At 34.4% G+C, this 26276-nt stretch overlaps 1 long non-coding RNA gene across 1 annotated transcript in view; it reads left to right on the top strand.

The window, feature by feature from the left end:
* LOC141570618 (uncharacterized) overlaps nucleotides 1-26276 on the top strand; it is a 419448-nt gene that overhangs the window by 306463 nt on the left and 86709 nt on the right. The gene's annotated exons all lie outside the window — the stretch shown is intronic.

The following is a 26276-nucleotide window of genomic DNA, read 5'->3' as shown; positions in this document are numbered from 1 at the left end:
GGAAATTTTTTAAAATGAAGAATGGAAAAGGAACATAATGAAATTTGCATCTTAGAAAAATTAGTCTGGTAATGGAGCAAATATTGAACAGAATATGGAAGAAATTTGAAGACTAGATAAGCTATTGCATTGGTTGAGAGAGACATTGCAGAGGTACAGTCGATAAGACTTATTATGATTGAAAACTTGAGGAAAATGAGAAATCCACGATGACCTCAGAAAGAGAAGCGCATTTAGAATAGGGTTGGCAGAAAATGGAACACCTGAATATCTACTGCTCCAGTGATAGATTGTGTGTACAGTTAATTCTTCCTTAGATATAAATTCAGTTACTCATAATGCAATTTGAATGCATTTCTTTTTAAATATTCAGAAAACAACAAATATGGAGGATGATTATTCATACAGAAGAATAAAATATTTCATATGTATTGTCATGTCACAGGTTTTTATAGTACACCTGATGCAAGGACTATCTAGGCTTTTACAGATAAATTTGTATAGTCCATATCAGGATATGCTTTGGAAATTCTGAGGGATGATACATGATCAAACAGAGCAAGTGTGTATAACTGTAGACATTTTGACTAGCTCTTGTTCCACTCTCACACACAACATTCTCCTTGCATATATTTCATGATTTTTATCAATTTAGATATTCAAATGTATATTTCCATTCCACTGGAATTTATTAAAATAAAAAGAAAATATTTACCCTGAACACTTCTAGGATTTTACATTTACAGAATAATATATTCAATTTCTTTATGCTTACTTTTGTATTTCAACTTGAATCGTAATTTATATTTATTGTTAGAGTTTTGAAGGGATCCTATATATAGCACCTCTCTTTCTTACATGAGTTCTGACCCAATTGAAAAATAAGACATATACTTGTGATATCAAAAACAAAATATCAGTTCATGACCCATAAAGACAAATTTAGAGAATGCAACATAGGGTCAAAATTGGCTTGACAACACTTTTCCAGTTGTGACCTTGAAACAATCTTCTAAGGGTGAAATGTCTGTCTATGGAAGAGAAACTCACAGCCAGGTTGCTGTGACCACTGGTCTTGATGCCAAAAAGGGAGGAGAAAGACAAAATCTTCTCATGCTCTGGATCTGTTAGATTAATTCTATCCACTAGAAAACCATGGATTTGTTGCTATATGAAATTAATGAATTGACTAGGAGATTGTTTGCACTTCTGCAAAAATGAAAGGAGTAGCATTGTTTTGGGAAATTACTCATAGAATGAAACAAGTGAGGTAGGAGAACTCCCTCCTAGTGGTTGTCTTGTGGCATTTATTGCTATTTAGAAAAAAATCTTGGCACACTTACGTATATGAAAGCAGTGGTTCAGTAACCTGCTGGATCAACAGTATTACCTGAGGAATAATTACAGGTAACCTACTCCAGACTTAATCAGTCAGAATTTTAAGTGGTATGCTCTTTAAATGCAGCTTCAATTTGGCATAAATAAGAATAGGACTTAACTATATACAAAGCATTTGTGGCAAAGTCTTAGCATATATTGGGAACTAAATAAAGGTTATTTGAATTTGTATCCTGTTAAAAAGTGTGGATAGCAATAGGCAGTATTAATATATTATCAAGTATCAATGATATGGAAATTAACCTTCACATTGGTGACGAGCAGGTTTTAAAATGGCTACTTTCTAGAATGATGAGTGGGTTGATCGCTACCTAAAACTAGCTTTTTCTAGGGTTAGAACATGATAAACTGAGATGTGAGGTGCACCATCAGCAAATGTTCATATGCTTAACAGATACAATCAGAAACCTTGTATTCTGATTTATGTCACCTTACAAGATGAGTTAAATATAGCCAGTGAGATTGCCTTCTAGGAATTCAATTCTGATGTAGCTGCTCATAGTACACAGGAATTAGCTCTTTTTAATAAGGTCAATAGGATATATTTTCTAGAAAATTCATAAAACAGAATGTAGACCGTCACTTTTCTTTATTCACAAACCCAAGTGTCAGCAGAGATTCCACACAGGGAAGGAGCATTTTCTATTCGTGGCCATGGAGTCTGTGACAAAAAGGTCCACTGAGCCACTGGGCCAGTGAATCCTTATCGTCTTGATGAGTTGTCAATGAGTTTCTCCAAGATCAATTACTAGAGAAAGAAGTTAAAAGGTGACCCATGATTCATTTATTTTTCAATTGCTGGGTAGGGTTTGGGGGAAAAATAGGCAGATGGCTAGGTTTATTCTGGTGAATATAATAGGTAGGTCTCTGGGCAAATAGACTAATAAAATTCGCAAGGAGAGGAGTCCTTCTGCATTTACTGCTTTGAGTAGAATGTCCTAGGTTTAGGATTGCTCATGATAAAACACACCAGCAATCTAGGGATTTATGTGACATGGCTCTCATACAATTCTCTGGGGTATAAAATGGTAACATTTCATGACTTCAGTGCTCTCTGCTGTCTGAGGGGAACTCAGGTATCTCTTTTAAAGAACTTGTCTATTATCTTGGGTCAGGGAGAGCATTCCTGGTGCCCCAAGAAAGAATGTGGGAGCTACACATTCTTAGGAGAGGTCCCAGACCTCTCCTTACTTTACCCAGGCCTCTTGAATGCCTATATTCTTTAAATTATTCATAAATCTTGATACTGGGCAATGGGAGACTGATTTGACAAGCTAATCTTTTGTGTTAGTTCAGTTGTCAGGAGTAAAATTCTTAGGGGCAACTCTGAGAGCATAATTTTTATTGATATTTTTACTGATGGAACACTAGGTCTGTTAATAGCCTTAAGAGCTTATTCGGAATCAATAAGGGAACACAAGATTCACAACTAATGATATAGTGTAGTTGGTATTTCTAGACCTGGTATTAGAACATAGAAACAGCCTTGAAGAATCTATATCCCCGTGCTGATTAAAATTCAGTGAGAAGTATATTATGGTTGCAGGATGTATGCCCCTTTAAACTTAGCATTTTAAATTCTTGATGTTGGTTGTTGTCGTACTTTTGAGGAGGAGATAAAATAGTTCAGATTCTCTTACAGGGGGGAAGGCTATCACTCTCCTTATCTCCCCTCCCCCCGAATAACAATGCCAATCTCTGTTTTCAAAAATCTTGTCCATTTTCTTCTTTTTGCTTTCTTGCTCTCGGATTCTACAACTATCAAGAGAGAAATTCTGTGAGTAAAATATTCTGAAATCTGTGTGAACTCGGGCAGCACAAGGTGAGACAGGTGTCAATAGTGCAGGAACTATGCTGTGAGCGGGGATTCTTTTCTGTTTGCCCATCCTCGATTTAAGTCGATCCACACACCACAAGGTCAGCTGGAATTAGATAAGACTGTTCCTAAAAAATGTGGTGATGCTACCCTTCAAAGAAAATCCATAAACTGTTAAGCAATTCTTATTCTGATTTTCAAAGGCATAGACCTCTGAAAGAGTTAGAGAGAAAAGTGAAATAACAACTCTGGCAGTGGAATTTTCAAAATAATTTATACAAAATGATTTGAAACAACGAAAGATTTTTTTTTTTTTTCTGTTTGCAAATGCCAGGTATTTGTACAGCAAATCAAAAGAAACATCTTGGTAAAGGAATAGTGCGTTTTGATGACTAGGCCTCTCACTTGGTCTCAAGAGTCTGCTCAAATGAGGCCTGTGTTAGAAATTCCTTAAAGGGAGAGTCCTTTTGATGTTGGTCTCTCTTCTTAATTCATTTAGAGCAAACCTCTTGGAACTGTAGCAAGTAACAGAATGAATAACTTCATAAATAGACCCTGAAATTGTCTATAGCCTATTGAATAGGTACTCTAAGAAGTTTCCTCAGAAATTTATTTCCTTGGAAAATACTGAAGCACTTAACTGGAGATCTTTGATATTTTATTTTTGTTCTCAGAGTATAGGAAAAGTAACACTGTGTTCATAATTGAATATTCTTTTCTAAACATTTGCTTTAATAATTTTCTAACTATTTATTCTATTTGATATCAGAGTAAGACAGATTTGGTTTGACTCCCAGGTTGACTGTTTGACTTCGAGTAAATTACTATATCTTTCTAAGACTAATTTTTCTCTTCTGAAAATATAGCCAGTTGAAATACTACCTCATAGGTTTGTTTTGGGATTACATGAGATAAATAAATGAAAATAATGTATCAAATACCTTAGCACAGGGTTAGAATTCAGTAAACATTAGCAATTATAATTACCATGAAAAATAGGGTTATAATGCTAATAATCCAGTGCTAATAATTCATTGATTATTTCAGTTACCAATATAGTACAACATGAGTGTATATAAATATAGTGATGTATATAGCATACAGAACAAAAACAATCCTCTATAAATAAAAAACGTTTTTTTTCCTTCTTTGGACTAAAGGATTGTGACCTGATACAAGTACAAACCATGCCTAAAGGGATTTGTTTGGTAGGGAATCTATTTAGACAACCAACTTATTCATTTCTCTTTTCAACTGAATATATTTATACTGCACCTATTGTCAGTTACACATTGGGGCTACAATGAATAGCAAAACGTGGGAATAATTTGTTGAGGATTAAAAAATACCCAAAACATACAGACCATTTTATTATACACATCTAGTATATATTGTATATGCATGCCATGTACATATATAATATAAGAAGCATGGAGGTGTCAAACTAGTTCTTGTATACCCACATAAGGAATTAATAACGCTCATCACCAGTATGTTAGGAAATGGTGTTCTGGACGTCCTATTTGTGTTCTCTTCAGTATCTCTTTTTGTTAAGGCTCAAAGTAATCCAATCTCAATGTGTATATATCCTGCCCTCATTCGCACCTTTAATTCTGATTCCAAAGAATTAGTTTTGTTTGCCAACCAAAACAGGATACATAATTGGGTAGCTCTGACTCTAACCTATGAGTTCTATCTCTTGGCAATTCTGTTCTTTTAGTGGTGGGAATGTTTTGGGGGTCAGAAAACTTCATTATATGATTACAGTAATCTGGATTATGGTTTTAAAGTTATCTTTATTGGGAAGGGATTATTCATTCTTAGAGCTGAAAATAAATTTTACCTTTATGAACTTTTTAAGGTGACTAACAATCCTGATTTGCCCCTGACTAAGGAAGTTCATGTGATGTAGGACTTTCACCTTTAAAACTGGAAAGATTGGGGGCAAAGGGATGATTTCATCACCCAGAATTACTGTGACACGTTTTGTGTTAACTTTAAACATCCTACTGGGTATGACAGAGGTAGGCAAATATATATGCTATGCAGTATGTGATAAGCACTTTTCTGCTATTTTGCATAAACACTTGAAATGACCCTGTGAAGTGGATGTTAGCGTATTTTACAAGTGATAAAACTAAAGCTTTGGGAGGTTTAGTAACTATCTGGGACCTGTCTATATATCTATCTATTATGCTACACACTATATAACGTATACATTATACACAATATCTATTATATACAATATCTATGTAACAAACATTTATTGTTAACATTTGCTTATGCCATCGGACATTTTTAGAATTTGTTATTTATTTTTTTGAATGGCTAGTAAAATTTGACAAACTGTCATGGTAACCATACCCTTCCCCTCATAAGGACAGTTTGCCTGCAAAGGAAGACTCCATCTGCCCCCATGTTTTCTACGAAATTACTAGCCCACAGAAAACCCTATACTTCTAATACTGAATAATTCTTCCTTTTAAAAAAAATCCCAAAACTGCTTGATAGTCCCAATACAACCAACCAGACTGACCAATGTACTTGAAGACCAATTAGCAAGTCTCCCCCACTTCCAAAAGTGAAAGTCCCTCCTTGATAGAATGCGTGCCAGAACTTGGCTTTCCTCTTTTTACTTTAAGACATTTACTCTTTTCTAACACCCCTTGCTGAAATGCAACTGATGGCTGAAAGATTTCCTTGCTGCAAGTTTATGAATAAACAGTCTTTGTTCAATTTGTTTTGAACTTATTTTTGTCTTTAAAAAGTAAAATAGAAATGAAATGATCTTACCTTTTTCCACAGTTTCTAGTGTCTACTCATATTCATATCGCCTGGTTTTCTGACATGGACCCAGTGAGGTACATTAAAACAAACAAACCAAACTAACCCCCTACAGTTCCTTTCTGTTTTCTCTACCAAAGATCGTTAGTCTCCTAATGGTCATAGTAATGGTGGTGTGGAGGGGAGTGATGAAAGAGCACTCTGACTTTCTCCAAAGGGGTATCCACACCATGGAGCAAGGGTTGTGCAGTTTTCAGATTGTTATGGACTTTCGGGAGCAGACCTAATTCTCTGTGTATGACTGGTAACTGCACATAGTTTGCATGTACCTCTGAACAAACCGTATTAGTAACGGACTAGCCGTTTACTTCCTAGTGTTAAAACAAAATGAAACAAACCAAACGAAAAGTAAAATTTGATAAGCAGCAAAAGGTATGAAGCTTCATCCTTCCTTCCCTAAAGTCTGTTAATTGAAATGACGCATTTTCATATTTGTCTGCTGCTTTTTCATAAAGTCATGGTTTTGGGTTTTAAAGGCTCTTCTTGACTAAGTACCTCGGTTAACAGATTAGAAAGTGGTGGCATAGCAATGTTAAGGTATTTATACAGGGTTATTGAATTAGTAAATAGTGTAGCTGGGAACCATAATGTCTTAGCCTAGTTTCCCCAGAAAACAATGCCAGAGAAAGAGGCTGGTGTGAGGATAGTTTATTTGGAAGGTGATTCCAGGGAGGAGAAGTGAGGATTGGGGAGCAAAAATATTAAGGTTGATCCTAGTGAGCCACTACAATAGATGGCTGATTCTTGAGCCTAACTCTACTTAGAGTCAAATGGGACCAGTATTATCCACTGGCCTTTATACCTCAGTGGTTAAATGTGGCCCAAGAATTTAACTTCCTCATACTTATATAATGCATGTCACAGTGCCAAATATTTTCCTACTGGTGTCTCATGCCAGTGAGTCAGAGAGATTCCCACGAGCAATATGAAAAGTAGGAGGCTCAGGCAGAGTGAAACATAGATTTGATTTAGCAGTCAGAAACTCGTTAAAACCTGTGCATATTTGGTGACTGAAAAACCACAGTTTGGAGTATGAGGTAAGGTTGAGAAAATTTTAAATTGTGTACAAGAAATATCTGATCATCATGATGGGTGATTTAATATAAATAAAAATATATATGAGTAATCTACTTGTCAATCAAAATTCCTTTCCAGTGTATCATGCTGCATCTGAGTTCCTCAAAAACATTTTCATTTCTCATATTGATAGTTCAGCCCATTTTTATTTTGCAATTTGCAGTAGATATTGCAGTAGTTTTGATGGAAGTCATGAGATCATGAAATCATAAAATGTTTTGGCATTTTTATTGTGTATTTTTCCGAGATTTCGAAATTTGTATCAAATATGGCTGTACAAACTTTTAGATATCTGGTGAAATAACTTGTTTATTGGTTTAGCTTACACTGCATTTATTTTGCCAATCACCCTAAACATATAATATTTCTTTGTTTCTCACTTACTTCTGCATAGGGTTTTCTTTTGTACAGGAGAGAAACTGCTAAATTAGTACAGACTCGTTAAGTATCAGAAACTGAAGACCTTTATCTGTGCCAGTTACAGATGTTTTATTTGTCTAGAGGTTCAAATGGTTGAAATCAGATAAAGAAAATTTTCTGATCAAATTCTGTATGCAAAAGGTAACCAAAAGCATTATGTTCTACTAGAAATGCAGGTGCTTGACACTATGTAATGGAACACAGTGGTGTTCCCACAACGTCTTGACAACCTGAAGTGTACCTCCTGAATAGACTTGTGCAAGTTTAATTGGATAGGAGACTACTCCACGAGGGACCACTAGCTCTTTAATAGCTTGCTGCAGACCCCTAGTGAGGTTGAATAATTACAATCAAGGAGCTATAGCCGTTTCCATGACTGCACTTATACTTTTGCAGAAAGACCCATTTTCCCCTACATGACAGTTCACTTTGTATTAATTATAGATTACATTGCTTCAGCCCTCTATCATTATGCTAGCATATTCTCATAAAGAATGGTACATTAACCATGAAATACTGTGTTCACTGCATGTATGACTGTTCAGCTCCCTGCGCTGAGTGTGTATATATGGGAAAAAGGGAAGAAGAGGTCACTTTATAAATGTCAATGGCACCAGATGTGCAAATAACAAATAAAAGGGCAGCAAAGGAAAGGCTGGCACACTCTCAAACTAAAATGGAGCTCTCGTGTGTCCTTTACCCTCAATTTCCATTTTCCAACACATATTGGTTCAGAATGCAGGAGGCTTGAAATATAGTTAACATTAGATAATTGAATTATTTCAATTCATTGCAAGTTAAGAATTACCTGCAAACCGACTGCTAACTGTTACTCTTCAAACCTCTTTCTAAACAGTGAGCATGTATCTTGGGGAAGAGAATTCCCAGGGATCATCTTTTGGGTGCCCATCACTGAGGGAAAGGCTGAATCTACATCATTTCATTATGAACAACTCTTTCTAACCAGGAATTGTTATACTCACTATACAGTAAAGGGAAACACATCTAAGTTATTAAACTACATTCTATGCCAGATCATCTAATGGCAACACCTATACCCATTTTACAATGTTTCTCCAAGGATAATAAAACAGGGAAGTAGGGCGATACTGACAAATTTTCTCTTAAGCTAGTAAAATAATCTTTATGCAAGATAAAATTACTTCATGATTTCTAAAAATGGAACTCAGTAGATCAACTGGGTTTTAATACAAATGTTTGACATATACTTCAAATGTACCTTAGCTCTCTCTGTGTAAAAAGTATTAACATTTCCTCAAACTTTAAAAAAAATTTAATACTACTTTCCTCTAATAATATATCATGATGGGGGTTAGGCAGGTTGCTAGGTATTTTCTATCAAGTTTTCTATATCTGTCTTTATCTTTCATATTTCTGAATATTTCCCAGAGAGGTGTCAGATATGGTAGCTTTTGAGCAAAATATAGTTTGGTGGGTCAACTATTATAATTTGTAACAAGGTTTTTTTCTTTTTCATAGCCAAAAATTGCTTTAACTTTTCCAACTAAGAAAAATTTCAAAAGCAGGGAGGACATTTTAGTGTTGATTTTTCCAATTTATCATTTTTACCAGTTTTAAAATGTATTGATTTATTAATATTTGAAACTATCATTATAAATGCATATATTTTACATAGAGACATACGTTAATTCATTGTATCTATGTCTTTAATGGTGCTCAAAATGTTCTAATTTTGTCCTGTGGAAGCTCCTTAAGTTACATCAAAAGCCCCATTCACCATAAAAGTAGCAGTCTCATAACTTCTGGTATAAAAACAGAGTCCAAGCTTGTATTAGAAATTCCTGCCACAGAGAGGGGTGTCAGCCTTTTCCTCCAAGAAGCCCTTGTTCATTTTAATGGAGAATGGTATTTAGAGACCACAACCCTGGCAACAGAGATGATCTTTGCTGGTGGATTTATGATTTCTTGACCTTTTGACTGGACAGCAATAAGAAATCTGTATTTTTTGAAAGAAAATGTGTCATGAGTTCCTACAGATATTTTCAATTCTAACGTACATTTACAGAGATTTAGCTTAATTTCCTTGCTTTTTTCAATTTTCTTTTCCCATATCTGGAAATCTTTGTTTCTAATGACATTAACAGCATTCATTGTCACAATACAATATCATTACCGACACTAGCGATATAAGTACTGAAAAATATATGGAATTTGAATTTTATTAAACTTCAAATATTTCACCATCTTACCACAACTCCTCTGGGTGATTTGTCTAACAACTCTGTATACTATTAAGTTGATTTGCTTCACTTTAATTTTAATGTATTTTGTGTATAGATGTATGTATGCATGTGTGTACATAAATGTCATATATATATATATGAATATGAAATATGTAGACATTTGTAGGTTCCATATGTAAATCTACAATGTAAGTTAAAATTAAACAGAACGTTCACTTTTTATACCTGTCTCCTACACCTATACCTCTTTGTTCCCATCTCTGTAGGTAACTTTTTTTTAATGTTTATTTATCTCCACACTTTCTTAGATAAGTAGTAGCTTACTTTAACATACTAAACGTATTTTCTGCCAACTAGATATTTCTCACTTACATATCCTAAAGGATCTACATAGCAGTAATTAGAAATATTTCTTATTTCTTTTTATAGCTGCAAAATACCCTATTGCATGAATGTTTCCTAGTTTACTCAGTCCCTTTTGGGTTGTTTTTAATCCTTTTCTATAAACAACTAATTATTCCAGAAAATTTTGAATCTCTTGACTCAAAATTCATCCAATTGTTTGTAAAGGAAACATTTCAATGAGGTCATCGCTAGTGGGTTTTTCTAGATAGCTTATTTCATCATGGAATGATGACTGGAGAAATTGAGCAAAGAACATTTCCATAATCCTTGTTTGTTTTTACATTAATATGTTCAGTATATGTGGTGGGTGGGTTATATAGAAATAAAAGCTTCAGCATTTGTTGGGCATTCCTCCTTTATCATGATCAGATTTGCATAGATGGGTGCTATAAGAACGTTTTCTCATTTTTCATTTTCCTAAAGCAGAGGAAAATAATGTTACAAAGGAAAACGATTTTTCCTTGATACTGACAATGTTTCTATTTCCTTATGAAAGAGTGAAAGGCTATTACAAAAGTCAATGCATTCCTCCTTTCTTGAAGGAAGTTTAGGTAAGGTGTTGCTTGCAACAATGGGTAACCAAATACTAGGGAATCTCTTCCTTCTTGAGATGAAGGTTTGCACTAATGAGGTTGCAAACTGCTGGTCTGATAAGCAAATACAGTCTACAAATATAATTCGTGTAGCCAAATCCCATCACCTTTTGGTAGAGACATACTCATCATTTGGTCACAGCCCTTGCCTTTCCATATTGCTTACATTCCTTCTGCTTCACATATTTATTATAAGTATATGGCCTGTAAAGACATTTGACTTTTTACAGTATGCCTGAAAGAATTAGTTTTTTTGCCCCGAAAGTGTGCACTTATGGGATTATAAATTTATTTTCAAGTTCTCAAAACTTGATCCAACTTATTACATAGGATTTAGTGGTGGAATTTAAGGTATAATTGACATATTTCTTCATAGAATTAGATCCTGAGGATGATCCTCATGAAGCATGACGTATGCAAGTTAGAAGATCCTCTGGTTATTTGGTTATTAGAATGACTTGGGAATTTACTTATTAGTTAAATGTTATTTGTGAAATTGATTTTTATAATAATGGCTGACATACAATACTTTTGTATGTCCACCACCATTCTAAGAGCTTTACCTAAAATATTATTCAATTCTTTCAACAACCCTATCAGGTACTATTGTGTTCCTAATTTTGTGGATGAGGAGGATAAAGAAGAGAGATCTTAATTAACTAGCTCTCAGTTGACACAGCTACATAGGAATAGGATTGAAACTCAGGCATGCCCCATCCGGAGTCCATGGTCTTAGCACATCACTATGCTGCTGCTTCATTTATTTCACAGTCTCAGGTTGGAACAATTCTGGTCAATTCTCAAAACATGCCAGTTTTCTTTTTTATGGCTCTGCTTGTGAAAACATTGCTATAGCAACTGTGAGCTACATGACAGTAGAAACCTCACAGATCTGAACTGTTAGTCCCTTCCCTTATGTTCATGGTGTTAACATTTAAAAAATATTTCCATTTAGAACACGTAAGTGTTAGTAAGATCAAAAAATAAGAATTAGTGGCTGCGCTTTCAGGAATTGGGTTATTTTACAGAAACGTATTTTATTATGGCTCTTCTTAGAATGCATTCCAGGATCCTCATTGAATGGATTCAATCCATGGTGCCCACCGTTACTTCCCGACAGGAGACTTCTATCTGGGAAGGCCTGGCTCCTGATTTCCCTCTGGATTACCCTTTGTCACTGTCTCCATGCCATCCACCAACCACTGCCTCAACCTGAAGGGTCCTTTTTCCTCATTTACATGCTTACCAATATCTAAAACCATTTTTAATTCTTTATTGAGGTAAAATTGGTATGTAACGTTATTTTAGTTTCATGTGTACCACATAATAATCCAATCTTTGTACCCATTACAAAGTGAGCACATAATAAGTAGAGTTACCATTAAAACCAGTTTTTGAAGTGTAGAAAAAGTCTAAACTTTATTCTTCTGAAGCCTACACTAATTTTCTCTTCAACATATTAGAATACACATTGTTTTTATTTAATTATTTTGTGTCTACAAATGTGTTTCTTGAATTTTTATTTAACTACTCTATACATGAATGTCTCAACTCCTCAAATAGATTATATGCATATTCAGATGATTAGATATATTTTATGTTTATCTTTTCCTCATGCCCTTACCCCATCACTAGTGTAGTTACTATAATGAGGATGTATTCACTAAAACATTAATTTTAATTGAAAGGAAAATTGTTTCTCAGTGAGTTGAATTAATTCCATTTCCATGCCTTATGTGGGGCAGATAAAAAAATCATGGCCACAAATAGGTGAAAATGTGAATAATACATATTATATATGTAATTACACACACATACATACTCCTTTAGCAAAGGTAATATGAATAGTAATACACTGTGTATACACAGACACACACACACACACACACACTCAAAGAATAATAAAGTAGAATAAGGGATTATGTCAGAACAAAGTGCTGGCAACTGAAAAAAGAGCTTTTATAACCCCTTGTGTTGGCTATCTGAAAGAACTGTCTCTTTCCACTCACAGCTGCATTGCTAATTAAATTGAATGGGTTCAATTTTAGCTGAACATTAATGGTATAATTGCATTGCTGTAAGTAATTAAAACCTTATCCTACTTATCCTGACAGATGGTTTGGTTGAAAGTTTCAACTGCAGAGGATAAAATTTATATAAGTGGATTCTAGAGAATAGAATCGTTTGCTCATATTTTGATTGCCTGGAAAATAATTCCATAGACTTTTATCCCACTGAACTCTGCTATAGGAAGTAGTTAGTGGATTAAAACTCCTCAACCAGTTAAGACTATGAATAATCATTTCTTTCCATAAATTGATTTTACCTATTTTAATTGCTTCACATATTATGATGGCTCAAAAATTAATTTAGTATAACACTAAACTTGAATCTTAGAACTTAGTCTAAGGGAAATGTTCTTAGGTAAAGCAACAAGCATTTTATTTCATGTTACAAAGACCCCTTTGACTCAACTCTTCTTCAAACTTGTCTATAAACATGTTAAATGGATTAAAGGATAATTAGGCCTATATTGTATTTATGAAACATTCCTGTCTCTGTGTAATTTATTCATCAATTGCGCATGGTAACAAATTTCACAACATATTATTAAAGATGTTGTTCTACTCCACCGTACAGTTATTTTACAAAAGTCTCAGATTATTTTTGAATAGGAAACTTATCTTCAATGAGAACAAATAGTTATATTGAAGTATATAAAACTTCAGAATTACTTTATTCAGTGTGTTGTTAGGAACTTATGTATAATAGAAACCAATGGGAACTTTTCCCTTTCTCTCTCTTCCTCTCCTCCCCCATCTCCTGTCTCCTTCCTCTCTTCCATGTCTTTCTCCTTCCCCCTTCCCTCTCTCTCCCTTCATTTTGTTTTGATTTAACTTAATGTACTGTGTCGGTGTAAATGTTAAGAAACAAATCACATCATCCTCCAGAGGTTTCCAGATGTGTCATAGAATTTAAAGTGTGTGAGAAAGGGTCTGTAAAGCAAAGAAGCCTATAGCAGGGATGTGGCCAAGTTAAATAAACACAAAGACTACAGAATTCTCTTCGAGGTAATTTCACTTTTTTTTTTTCCCCAGTGAAATCTCCCTTATACTTTCATCCAGTTTTTTAAATTTGGTAAAATTTTCTTCTTGTTATTGTTTAGATATCTTTTAAGCTCTATTAGAAAAAGATTTGAATAACTGCTGATTTTTAGTCATCACCAGAATTGAGTTCAGAATGACCTATCAAAGAATGGAGTAATTTTAAAAATACATAATATTTCTGTTTTAGTAATCTTATTGTGAGTTTTTTATAATTAACTACCTCAATTTCTATGTAGACAAAACTGCAACATTTTATACTATTTTGTTAGAATTATATGGAATTGATGGGATTTCTAGGGTCTATTTTTATGTCATTGTCATCTGAACATTTGGGGGAAAAAAACAAGAAAAACTAGTAGATATCACCAAGAGCTTTGGAAAAAACTAGTGCATTCTTTCCAAAGTATTTAAAAGATAAACTGTGGAATACTTCCAGTAATGCTAAGAATATCTGACTTATCCATTTGGATTGGGCATAAAATAACTAAATTTAACTTTTTTTTTGTTTTGTTTTTCTGACAACTTGCTGAACAATCCCATGTAACCAGATAGAACTCTGCAGGCAAGACTTTAGTAATGGGGAATAATTCACATCAACCTAACATTCTGTTGATGGTACAAACAAATGTGTAAATTGTCACTGCCATAGTAAAGTATCTCAATTAAGTCCAAGAACAATAATTCAAGCATATTTTTATCATAAAGTTATGCTAACATCTGAAAGGTCTCCAACCACCATATATTATTGCAGTTATACATGAACCATTAAAATAGTCTTTATGACAGGCAGAAATAATATGCATGTGTCTTCTTTTTCTGGAAATTCCACTTTCTTGACTGCCTATCATGACTTGTAGTCTTCTTTGCATGAGCGGGTTTACTGTTTTAGTTGTATCCATTTACTTAAAGCTTAGGCCCTCAAAATTTTTACTTCCAGGTAAATATGAAGGTAAAAAATATCAGCATATTTATGTTTATTCTCTGTTGCAAGTAATTGTGCTATACTTATTATTAAGGGAAAATAGAAACTTTTCTTTTAGTCCTTTATCCTCAAGTTGAATTGCATATATAACAATGACTATACCTTTCTCCAAACATGATTTGTAATAAATGTAAGAATCAGTTTAATGAAATTATTTACAGTTTCATGATTACTTACGTTATCATCCATCATGAAACATAAGTCTTTTTGAGCACCTATTTATGTGAAAACCACTGGTATTTTATTGAGTAAAAGTCAAGGCTAAGACTATTGCTTCTAGAAGAACTATATACTTCATTTGAAACCACTTGATTAAAATTCTATCCCCACATGAATTTCACACATACATAAATGACTGCTTGATAATTTGTGCTTCAAAAATGTGTCATTTGAAATCCATGGTGTACCCACAGAATAAGAAGGTAGTGTCATCACATTACTGCCCATCATGAATTCATTTAACTAATGTTTACTTAACACCTACTATATGTCAGGAACATATCCAGATACCAAGAATAAAATGGGAACAAGACAAGCAAGGTCACTGCCATTATAAAACTTACCTTCTAGTGGAGAAGACAGGTACCAAATAAAAGCAAACAAGGGCCTAAGATATAAAATAATGAGGTAGGAATTCCCTCAGCTATCTGGATAGTAAGAAAAGTATTCTTTCATGGAATTTGGTAAGATGAGTGATATATATGTAAACATGTACTAGTACTCATTTCTGTGGGCAACAGTCTATAAGTGGTTGAAAAAGTTGCATGCTCTGAGAACGCAGTGAATTATAGTTCTAACTTAATTAGAAATTGCCTAATGGAGGACAAATGCTAAAAGTAATGATTAGGAAATGAAGTGGACGTAGGGGAAAGTAATTTGGTAGAGTGTGGAAAGACATTAGAGAGTTTGAAAATTGTTTTCAGAAAGAATATTGATTTGTGTCACAAAGGAAAAGAAAACCAAAATATAACCATGTTTGAGGAATAAATGAATCAAGAAAATGGTGGGACATAAAGGACATCCATGTAAGTGTACAATTTTCCTTCAATAATATAAAAACCTAATCTTTCTTTTTCAGAAATGACTAGCTGGGTAATCCTGTGATTCCTTTCCTAAAAGAGAATCAAGTCACGGATATAAACACCTTTAAAGAAATTTTAATGTCTACAATACCTTATTTGAAAGTTGGGGTAAATTAACATAAATTAGCTTATATATAATAAACCTATTGTAATTGAAGTTGCCCTAAATATCTTGTTCCAAAAATACTTATCTATGCTGACCAATACATTATTTAAAATTGTTTAAATGTAAGCATAATAATCAGAGATGGGATAGAAGAATAATTTGATGGGCAAACTATGAAGAGTCTGTGCATGGAAATTATGATATTTTCTAGATGCATAAAGACAGTTCTCACAGAGGCAGAGTTTGTTATTCAAAATGAAAAGGCAGCAGTAGGATCAGGTAGGCCTATTTTGCATAATACAAGTACATAATGTGACCATGGGAGATCCCAAGAGGAGACAGCACCAAAGCAATTATTATGTGGGTCACCCAAATTAAAAATTGGGCTAGCTAGACTCTCATCATCAGGAAAGCCTGTCTGTAGGTAGTGAGGCTCCAAATACCAGATCAGAAGTCAGAGACAAGCTTTCCATTCCTTAGAGAGAAACTGGGAAGAAAATGTCAGGGGCTCTGATTAAACATTTAGCCCTCAGGAACAGGAAGCCAGGAATAAAACCTAGACTATTAAGTAGAACTATTAACAAAACTAGACAAAGTGCTATGGCGAGTGCCGGAAGTGCTAGTGGTCTCTGAATACCAAATAAAGTTACCAATTAAACCAAAGATAGTTAGCAAATTATTGAGACTTGGATTCAAATTATGGATTAGGTTAACACTTGACCCTAATTCCTAGAATGTGTAGCTAACACATTTTAAACACATGTCTTGTACTTTCAGGTCAGGATTGGTCCTAGGAAGTTGTTGTAAAATATTCATTTCATATATTCTTACCCAGCAACTTCCATCTGCTATTAATATTTTTAGTAATAAGGATACAGATATGAAATAAGTTGGTCTCTACAGACTAATAGCCAATGCATAATAAAACATAGAAAAGTCTATTATGTGCAATAACCATTTTTGTTTTATGTCCCAGCTATTATTTGTCTTAGCTCAGGCTGCTATAAAATACCAATGACTGGAGGGCTAAAATGACAGGCATTTATTTCTCACAGTTCTGGAGACTGGGAAGTCCAAGACCAAGGTGCCTTTAGATTTGGTTCTTGGTGAGGACCCTCTTCCTGATTTGCAGACATCTGCCTTCTCACTATACCCTCACTGACAGATACAAAGCTCTGGTGTTTTTCTTTTCTTATAATGGCACTAATCTCTTCATGGGGGTTCCACTGTCGTGACCTCATCTGAACCTAATTACCTCCCAAAGATCCCTCCTTTTAATAACATCACATTGGGGCTAATGGCTTCAATATATGAATTTTAGGGGGATGCAAGCATTCAGTCCATAATATTATTGGAAACCCATCCAGTATACAAAGACATTATATGTCATAAAAATTCAGTACAAACGGACCAACTCAATGTATAGATAGAAAACATATCCTCTATTTGCTAAATCTCACCATATTTTGTTTAAAAAGTAAGAGTTTGCTTGCTTTAATTACTCAGCCCTGCATTTTGGGGGAGACAGTTTCTACACCTTAGTAACTTGACAAAGTACCTAATGTATTGCTTTGTACTCAGTTGGAACTCTGGAAAATGCCTGAATAAGCATAGTTTTTATTACCTTTGGTTTCCTAGCAAATATATAGCTATGTATCTAATAGTTCCTGAGTAATTTTATAGCTAGCATTTATGGTTTCAAATACTTAGGGAAAACAATCAATGGAAACATTCCCTAGGAGAAGTTCCTCTAAGGAATAATATTTTGTGTCCTGGAAATATGAATGCATTCTCTATCTTAAAACTGGCTTGTGATTTTGTGTAGGGGAAAAAAAAAGAAATACTGGGATTAATGATTCTTTTTCTGCCAATAAGATTTTATAGAGTACAAGGTAATGCTATCACTTTTTTGACTCCTCTGATTCAGTCCACAAAGTGCATTTTTAAAAAGATTTTTATTAAAAACTATAGCTAACGTACATTATATCAGTTTCAGATGTACACCATAGTTATTCAACATTTATATACCTAAAGAAGTGATTATCATAAGTCCAGCAACCATCTGACACCATACCACGCTATCACAATATTATCGACTATATTCCCCATGCTGTACATCACATCCCCATGACTTGTTTTATACCTGGAAACTTGAACCACTTATTGCCCTTCACCTTTCCCCTCCTCTTATTTTTTCAATTACAGTTGACATTCAGTATTCAATATTATTTTATATTAACTTCAGATGTAATTTCACAGTTGTTAGACATTTATGTAATTTAAGAAGTGATCCCCTGACTAATCTAGTACCCACCTGGCACTATGCATAGTTATATTACCATAGTGTTGACTATATTCCTTATGCTTTACTTCACATCCCCATGATTATTTTGTAACTGCCAATTTATACTTCTTAATCTTTTTCACCCTCTCCCCTAACTCTCCTCCCATTTATTACCCCAATAACTCTAGCACCCATCGGACACCATACACAGTTATTACAATATTATTCACTATATTCCTTATGCTATACCCTACATCCCCATGACTACTTTCTAATGAAAAATTTGTATTTCCTAATCGCTTCCCCCTTTTCACCCATCCTGTCCTCTGCACTCCCATCTGGCAACCATCAAAATGTTCTCTGTATCTATGAGTTTGTTTCTGTTTTGTTTTTAGATTCCACATATAAGCAAAATTACATTGTGTCTGTCCTTCTCTGTCTAATATACTCTACTCAGCACAATACCCTCCAGGTCCATCTATGCTACTGCAAATGGCAAGAAACCAGTCCGTTCCATGGCCTAACAATATTTCATTGTATATATTACCACCTCCTCTTTATCCATTCATCCGTCAATGAATACCCATGCTACCTACACATCTTGGCCACTGTAAACAGTGCTGCAACGAACATATGGATGCATGCATCCCCTCCAAGTAGCATTTTGGGCTCTTCAGATAAATACCCAGAAGTGAGATTACTGGGTCCTTCTTTCTTGTTATAGCCTTTGTTTTAAGGTCTATTTTGTCTGGTATAAGTATTGCTACTACATCTTTTTTTTTTTTTTTTTTTTTTTTTCATTTCCATCACATAACTTTTCCCTTCCCTTTACTTTCAGTCTGTGTGTGTCTTTCAATCTGAAATGAGTCTCTTGTAGGCAGCATATGTGAGAGTTTTGTTTTCTTATCCATTCAACTAGCCTGTTTTTGATTAAAGCATTTATTCCATTTATATTGAGAGTAACTGTTGATAGATATGTCATTATTGCCATTTTATCCATATATCCATATATATACACACACACACACACACATAATTTTTTTTTTTTTTTTTTTTTCATCTTAAAGCAGTTCCTCTAACATTCCTTGTAATACTGATTGGTGGTAATGAACTCCTTTAGCTTTTTCTTGTCTGGGAAGCTCTTTATCTGTCCTTTGATTCTAAATCATAGCTTTGCTGGGTAGAGTAATATTGGTTGTAGGTCCTTGCTTTTCATCACTTTGAATATTTTGTGCCTGTCCCTTCTGGCCTGAAAAGTTTCTATTGAGAAATCAGCTGTTAGTCTTATGGGAGCTTTCTTATAAATTGCTAGTTGTCTTTCTCTTGCTGCTTTTAGGATTCTCTCTTTGTCTTTAACCTTTCCATTTTAATTATAATGTGTGAAGGTGTGAGCCTGTTTGGTTTCATCTTTCTTGGGACTCTCTGTGCTTCCTGGACTTGCATGTCTATTGCCTTCACCAGGTTAAAAGAGTTTTCAGTCATTATTTCTTCAAATAGATTCTCAGTCCCTTGCTTTCTCTCTCTTCTCCTTCTGATACACCTATGAGGCAAATGTTGTTACTCTTGATGTTGTTCCAAAAGTCTCTACACTAGCCCCACTTTTTCAGATTCTTTTTTCTTTTTGCTGTTCTGATTGGGTATGTTCTGCTACCTTGTCTTCCAAATCGCTGATTTGATCTTCTGCTTCATCCAGTCTGCATTCTTCATTTTAGTTTTGTATTCTTCACTTCTGACTGGCTGTTTCATATGGTTTCACTGTCCTTTTTTATGCTTACTATCTCTTTGTTGAAGTTCTCACTAAGTTCCTTGAGCATCCTTACAAGCAGTGTTTTGAACTCTATCTCTCGTAGGTTGCTTGCCTCCATTTATTTAGTTCTTTTTCTGGAGGTTTCTCCTGTTCTTTCATTTGGAATGTATTTCTTTGTTTCCTCATTTTGTCTGCCTCTCTGTCTTTATATCTATATATTAGGTTGATCTACTGCATCTCCCCATCTTGCCGGGTGGCCTTATGTAGTAGATGCCCTGTAGGGGCCTAGCACAGTCTCCCTGGTCAACTGTCTCCAGGAGTGTCCCTTGTGTGGGTTGTGTGTACCCTTCTATTTGAGCCTTGATTGCTATTGGCACTCAGCCAATAGGAAGGATTAACCCTCAACACTGATTGGCTGTGGGGTTTGGCTCCACCCATAGCTTATAGGCTGCTGTGGTGGGGAGGTTTCTCCATGGAGCAAGATAAGCCCCAATGAACTCTAGTGCCTGTTGAGACCACCCTTTGTGTGCTACTTGTGGGGCTAATTTGGTAGTGCTCTGCTGTTGTCTGAAGCTATCCTCCAACTATATTGGTTCTAGGCCTCTTGGGAGAGCTCTGGTTGCAGGCCTAGGTCAGCCACTGCCTGTGACTGGCCGGGGACTACCTGGTAGGAGCTACAAAGTGATCCACAGTTGGTTGCTGCCTGTGCTGGACCTGGAGGTATGTGGGAGAGGCCACACTGCAGACTAAGGATGGCTGCCACCAGTACCAGGACTGGGGTTGCTCCACAAAGAGCCAGGATACTGTGAGGCCTGCTGCCAGCTGCTGGCTTCTAACTCCTGTAAGGTTCAGCTGCCAATATAAACTAGTATGGTATGGAGTTGGGTGTCGTGGGGTTTCAGTGAGTTGAGCTTACCAGACCAATTCAGATTCAGATTGGGCCATGGGCAGCGGGGAGGGCTCAGCACAGGAAAGACGGCACCCACATGCAGGCTGCATGGGAAGAGGACCCCACATAAGGAAAATGGGAACTATCTCTGCAGTCCTATCCCTGAGGCCATACAACTCAGTTTTTCCCAGTATTTCTCTGATGCCCCTGAGTCACTGTATCTCTGCTGGTGGAATGAGGAAGAGTGTTTTTGTGAAAACTATGGCTGGATCAATTACTTATTGTTGCAGTGATTCTGCATGACAAACATCAACAAAATTTTGGTGGCATTCAACATTACATACTTATTCCTTAATCACAGTTCTTCTGGTCAGCTAGAGTGACTCTGCCTCATGCTATGGGTTTACAGGTTTGGCTCTTCTTGTTTCATTCTAGAGTATAGACTAAAGCAGAACAGCTACCAAGGACATATTCTTTTCATAGCAGAGGTTGGACTTTCCCAGAAGGGTATGCAAAACATACTCAACTTCTTAGGGCCTAGGCTTCAAATGGACACACTCTCACTTGCATGTATATGGCATCAATCAAAGTAAGTTAATTGCTCAAGTTCAACTTCAAAGAAAATGGAGACATGAATATTTGCTAAGCAATAATCTAATATACAATAATGGCCAGTTGCTATCCTAATTTGAAGGGAAATGTCGTTGTTGGATTTTTCCTGGTAGGTTAGTATACTAGGAAGTATTATTGTTCTTTGGACAAAACACAATAAATAACACACACACACACACACACACACACACACACACATATATATATACACACACACATATATATGTATATATATATTACGTATATATGTGTATATATATACATTATATGTGTATATATGTGTGTGTGTGTATATATATATATATATATATATATATATATATATATTTAACTTACAAGATTTTGTTACACCTTACATGTATTATTTCTAACTTAGAGTTGAATTTAAATTTTTGACATTGTTATCTGAATTCAATTGCCTTGAAGCCATTTTTTTTCTTCTCATTTAAGACTGCCAAGTCAAATATAGGATACCTAGTCAAATTTGAATTTCAGATACACAATAAATAAATTTTTCATATAAGTATATCCTGAATTTGTGTTGTGAATCTGAAGTTCAAATTTAATTGGACATCCAGTAATTTTATTTGGTAAGTCAGGCAACATAGTCTCATTTAATCAATGTATTTGGCCAACATCCTTTGGATTACTTAATAAATTCTATGAGTTGGATACTTCCAAGGATTCCGAGAGTACAATTTTTGACCCTAAGAAGCTTAGTCTAGACTGAGAAATCCATGATTACACTAGTTATGATAAAGTCTGTGAATGGCTTAAATATATTATGCTATTGAAACACATGAAGAGGTGCTTCACCAAGAGTGGTAGGGTTAGGTAAGAGTTTTTTTAGTGTAGGTATTTGATGAAAGTAATAGGATAAATTAAATATCAACTATAACAGGCACATAATCCTAACCAGCAATTCAGCTGCCCATAAAAGGAAAACAGAATGTGATTTCTGCTCTAGAAGGCATCAGTACATGTTTATATGATAAAGATATTTTATTACTAATTGTTATGAAGAGCATTGCTTTGTTACATTATCAAGGTGAAAGAATTTGTTTGAGTTCCAGAAATCTCAATTTCCTCTTCTGCTACTACTTATTTGATATGTCATCTTCTTCTTGTCTTTATTATTTATATTATCATTACCCTTATCCACATTTTACTGAAAGCTAATATTTTAATAATAATTTTATATTATTTAATATAACTATGAATTAACACCTCTGTGAAGAAGAAGAGCAGGTGAGTATTGGTGTAGACATTTTGTATTGAATGAATCAGAAGCCCAGATAATCTAAAAAGCATACTTTTATTCAAAAAGGGCTAATATATCTTAAGCCCTCATTTTAGCTCAAATCACTGATTCAATTTATTTTGTCCTTTGTGTTATATTATAATGTCTCAATTCTCCTTCATCTCACAGTATTATAGTCTTACAGAGAGGAATAATATGAATTTGGAGCTACTAGCAGTATGGAATATGGACCAAATTTCTTTTCTGGAATTGGGTTCCAGATACCAAGCATAGTGTGCAGCATTCATCAAAATAATTGGAATTTTATTATTTTTAGTTGTCAATCTCAAAGTAGCTTAGTTGGAATAAATGTAAGAAAGGAGGGAAAAGTTTTGTGATTTCATCAGTTTTAATTGTTTACTGGGCCAGGAATATTGCATTTTACAATCTTCATTACATTTTTATTCCCTTACTGAATTTTTGTGTAATGTATTTCATGACATTACTATAGAATTGAAATCTAAAGAAATTATCAGAAGACTATTTCTAAAAACCAATTTTGAGCGAATTGTAATCCACTATCTTAAAATTTCATTTTAATTGTTATCTGCTTTTAAAAGAAACTGAGTTCCTCAATTTACAGACGTGAAATCTAGAAATACTATCCAAATGTTTAATATTCAGAATGCATACCCCAATCTAATCAATTGTGAATGCTAGACATTCAAATGAATAAACTGCATATACATAATCAACAATATATCATTTCTAATTGAGTTAAATGTCAAAATGAGTTTGGCTTATTCTGCAATGTTGAGAATGTTTGTAATTTACTTTGAAATGAATTCTTCTTTACCATGGACAGATTTATGATAAACTAGATTTTGTTCAATCGTATGTCATTTCTATATTTTTAGAGTTATTTAGTTAAGTTACAAGAGCTTAAATTTCACAGAACACTGTGTGGTACTCCTGCACGTTAAATTGTTTACCTTACCAATAGCATACATTTTAATTGAGATTATTTAGTCCTGTTACGTTCATTTGGGCTTCACTTTATTTTCTTCCTTCACTCCTCCTCCTCCTCTGCCTTCCCTTCTCTTCCTTTCCCTTCCCTTTCCTCTCCCTTCCCTCTCTCTCTCTCTCTCTCTCTCTCTCTCTCTCTCCCCCCCCTCGCTCCCACCTTTTTGTTTTCAAAATATAGGGTTTAAAACATGAAGTGACAAACCACACATTGTGAGTTAGCTAAGCTTATTACTTCAGTATTTGTTTTATAACTTTTTAGATTACAATATGTCCTTATAAATTCAGCAAAATTAGATGATTGCATAGGTCTCCCTCTTGAGAAAATATAAATGTCTGTCACTATCTACCTTTCTATCATTTGCAATCATTGTCCTCACAATATTGAAGTGAGGCAAATTCGTTTCTGAAACTGTTTACAAAATAGTTATTAACATTATGTTATGAAGAAATGATTCAGTCATGTAAAAAATATTATGAGCTTCTCTCATGTTCAAAGCACAGTGGGGAATATTGTAAGAAACTTAAAAATGAATAGGACACTAAATTCATGAAACTCAAATTCAGTGTTCCAGTAAGGGCTTCTGCAGTTTGAAAAAGAAATGCAAACATGGAAAAAGACCAGTAGTGCCCATGGAAATAATTATTGAGTTAAATAAATGGGGCTTAATGGGAAATAATGCTAATCAGAAAAAAAAATCATTCTGTGAGTTTTGAAATATTGAACCCCATTTTCAAAAAATATTCTAAAATTTCCTTTCAAGAATTTATAAAAGTTTATAGCTGATAATTATATCTGATATTTATAAGTTATTTAGTTTAAAATATATTTGAGTAACATTAACTTCAGCGCTTTGGCTGGTGTAAGAGAGAAATGTCTTTTTAAGACTTGAAACAGTTATATCATTTAAAAATATAGAAAATGAAGAAAAATAAAAAGTAATTTACAATTGAGTTCCAATAAGTATGGTGAAGAAAATTTATCTTTCTCTCTCTTACAATATAGTGAGAAAATTCCTCAGGTTTGCAACATATCCAGATTTGAAAACAAGTTTCATTATATTCACTCATAAAATAGGGCACTTTTGAGGTTAAGGGGCTACACATGCACCTACCCATACACACTTGCACACATTAAATATAAGTTAATAATTATTTAAAAATTTAGGAAGCATAAATATATAAACTTAGCATCATACAATACCAGAGCATTAAAGAACACTGAAATATCTCTATGAGATCAAAATTTTAGAAAAGCCTATCAGTAATAGTAAAATAGGATAAACCCACACATGATATTGAGTTTGATCTCCAGAGTTTGACATTGATAGTTTAAAGTTGACTTTGATGTCCAGATTTATTTTATTGCCCTCTTTCCCATGTGTACCTTTATCCTTTGATCATTCCTTAAATAATCATGGTTCAAGGACTAAAGCCCTTTCTTACTATTCCGTTCACTCTACACACTGCCTTTAGGTAAGATATTTAAAACTGTATCTTCACTAGTGACTTTTCTGCTGTCTGTCAGATCGATATGACCTGAGTTCTTCATATCTCTTTTAGGATGTTCTATGAGCCCATTTATGTTTTTAGAATGAATGAATGATCATCGTTCCTCTCTAAACTATTTTTCTTTCTGTATTCCTATCTTCATAGATTACTCCAATATAGTGGCATTTAGCCTAGTGTTTTTGGATATATTCATGGAACCCGTGAAATAGTACGAGTATCTTTTAGTCATAGGGGTTAATCAGATTTTTAAAGAAGTCCATGACCCCAAAAAGGTTAAGAACAACTGTGTTATAGAAATAAACCCAAAAGATGGAGATAGTCTACTCTATTCCTTATTACTAAATCCCTATATTCTATCAAGTATCAACCTGTACATATTAATATCTGAATCCTCTACTATATTCTCATGGTCATAGCCTTCACTGAAACTATCAATACTACTTCTCATTTGAATTATTGCAAATGTCTTCTGAATAATCTCTCTAATCTGTTCTAATGATGCTGCTGAAATACCCTTTCTAAATTTCATATTTGACTGTCACTTTTCTCCTCAAAATCCATCAATAGGCTCCGTTTGGCTTTCTGAGAGAATTTTAAGAATCAGGTGCTCTGCAGTGTCTGAGATTTCCTCCTTTCTTTCACAGTGTTAATCTGGAATCATTGGCATAAAGAGATGCAGTACTGTTGGAGTATATGTTTTTCAGAAGAGGCATATTGGGCAACAAATAAAAGATGAAGTTACCATGTCATTGGTCTCTTCCAATCTCTCTAGGTTTTTTTTGTTACCATTCAGATTTATGCATTCTTTCATTTACTCACATTGAACTTAGGGAAGTTATTGAAATTGACCATATTTTTTCACTGCTTTTCACTGTGTTGTTACCTCCGTGCCTGTCCTTCCCAACATTATTTAT

This window comes from Rhinolophus sinicus, linkage group LG03 (assembly GCF_036562045.2).
Source record: "Rhinolophus sinicus isolate RSC01 linkage group LG03, ASM3656204v1, whole genome shotgun sequence".
Taxonomy (NCBI): Eukaryota; Metazoa; Chordata; class Mammalia; order Chiroptera; family Rhinolophidae; genus Rhinolophus; species Rhinolophus sinicus.
This window is presented reverse-complemented; position numbering and strand designations above follow the sequence as displayed.